The sequence below is a fragment of the Trachymyrmex septentrionalis genome, unplaced genomic scaffold (assembly GCF_001594115.1).
Source record: "Trachymyrmex septentrionalis isolate Tsep2-gDNA-1 unplaced genomic scaffold, Tsep1.0 scaffold15, whole genome shotgun sequence".
Classification (NCBI taxonomy): Eukaryota; Metazoa; Arthropoda; class Insecta; order Hymenoptera; family Formicidae; genus Trachymyrmex; species Trachymyrmex septentrionalis.
This window is the reverse complement of record NW_017304653.1, coordinates 843,501-845,749: the sequence shown is the minus strand read 5'-3', so window position 1 is coordinate 845,749 and position 2,249 is coordinate 843,501.

The window sequence follows — 2,249 nt, the reverse complement described above, 5'->3', positions numbered from 1 at the left end:
CCCCCCCCCCCACACACACACACACACACACTCACAAAACACTCGTGAAAATAAGGTAATTACAATCACGCGGCACTTTATGCAACATTCCTGATGTTAACCGTACTTATGATTCTAATAAGGATATGTATATTAATACAGAAAATATATTATTATAGAATAAACAATTGATAGACTGCAGTATTTCGTTAGTTTAATTGTTCGTTTCGACGATTCGTTACTTCTCGATTGTTACTCCGCATTCTTGCTCCTGAAGTAACGGATGAATTACATTTAATAATTTGAAGTCAGAGAAAAGTTCTAAGTGCGACACGGGATGAATGAATCATACGAGATAGTAACCAGCTACTTTTCATAAGTAGCCACCGTTCTGACACACTTAAGAATTGTCTATAGTTATAAAGTTAATTAAATGTACGAGATGATGAGCGCTAGTTATTTGCAAGGTGCGATGATATTTCTGAAGGTTATTAACCGCGACACAGACACAGCGGCTGCCGACCTGCTCGAGTGCCGCTACACAAATGATAGCGCGGCGACCTTGTGTATACAACGGCTTGAGATATGATATGAAAACAAAGTTGAGCGCGTCAGCACGCGACAGTTAATGTACCAAAATACTAAATTTTATACGATTTATTCACACAGAATTTTCTATTAATGTAAAAATAATGTAGAAAGCATCGCAGCCGACATTATTCATAGAATTAATTAAGATAATCACGATAATTTAACTGAAAATGTACATCGAAATAGTATGTATTGCACTTGCAATGTATTTTTTGAATGTAGAGAACCCGTAAAAAATACACGTATTATTAATAAACAGCTAGCATAACTTTTTTACATTATACTTGAATCTCGCAATCCGGTGAATCGTACATTAGTATTACACGCTTACAATTTGAAAAGTAAATTATATTTGAACCAGCAAAATGTTTAATGTTCAATGATAGATTAGATTACTTTGATTAGATTCGAATTCATCCCGTCAATTCGTCTAATAAATAAGCCAGGCCGCTTTGACAGTTATTACCTCAACAACGCAATTAATAATTATTGTTAATCATAGATATACTTACATTAAATGGAATTGAATGGATTATTGAATATTAGAGAATGAGTAGTTACTTTTTAAAAAAGTTAGTTTCTGTTACTCATTATTAAATCAAGTAATTATTATAGTTATTATCGTTATACTAGTTACTGATTCTCAAAAGAGAGAGAGAGAAAGAGAGAATAACTCCTTACCTTTACTGTTATAATATAATACTTAAAAAATAATAATTACTTGTTTAATGCTGAAATAAGATTAGTTTAAAAATTTTTTGTTTAAATATTAATAAAAGTAATAAACAATAATAATATTAGATCGATATGTGAAAATATAACGAAAAAATGAAATGATTTTTCTTTATACATACATAACAATATTAATAATATTTCAGAGTAAATTTATATATATATATATATATATATATGTATACACTGACACATCTCGTTTTCTACTGTGAATAATTCTCATTTGTATCCGGAAATAGGTCTTGCCTTGACCCTAGGTCTTGATATATTTACGAATAATTAATTGTAGCAATAAAATCAAATTGTTGTAAATAATTATAAGTTTAGAGAAGAATTATAATAACGCGATAACGTACAGTGTACACAGTAGAATTTTATGACGAATAGTATCGAGATATTGTATTTAAATATGTATTTGAATATTCTAGAATATGCGATAATCTGCATCTAATTTCCCTGATTATGTTTAATTGGATTCGAGAATGTACAATTACATAAAGCTACATTCTCTGTCGTGGAAGGAGGAAATCTATAGCTGTGTATTGATTATGTTGGACTCGGCTGGAGCAGAGCAATCCTTCATTCCCTCGTCGCTACCTTGGGGCCGAGTTTCCGGGTTGTTATCGTACATTGTCAGGAGAATGTAGTATCCCACTGTTCATAATCCCACAGGACAACGAGGGAATCGAGAAGCTACGGATGAAATACTTCATTCGACGGATCAATATTGATCGCGCTCTTCTGCTTTTTTTCCGAGCAGCTAATCATAGCGCACCATCGTAAAAATATCACTGCATAATAGACAGCTAGTTGAATCCGACAGAAAAACACGGGAACGATATGCTCTTTTTAACTGAAAATAGAAATTGAATAAATTTATAGTCGATTTGCTGCAATCAATCGATATACCTATATATATATATATATATAATATATATATATATACC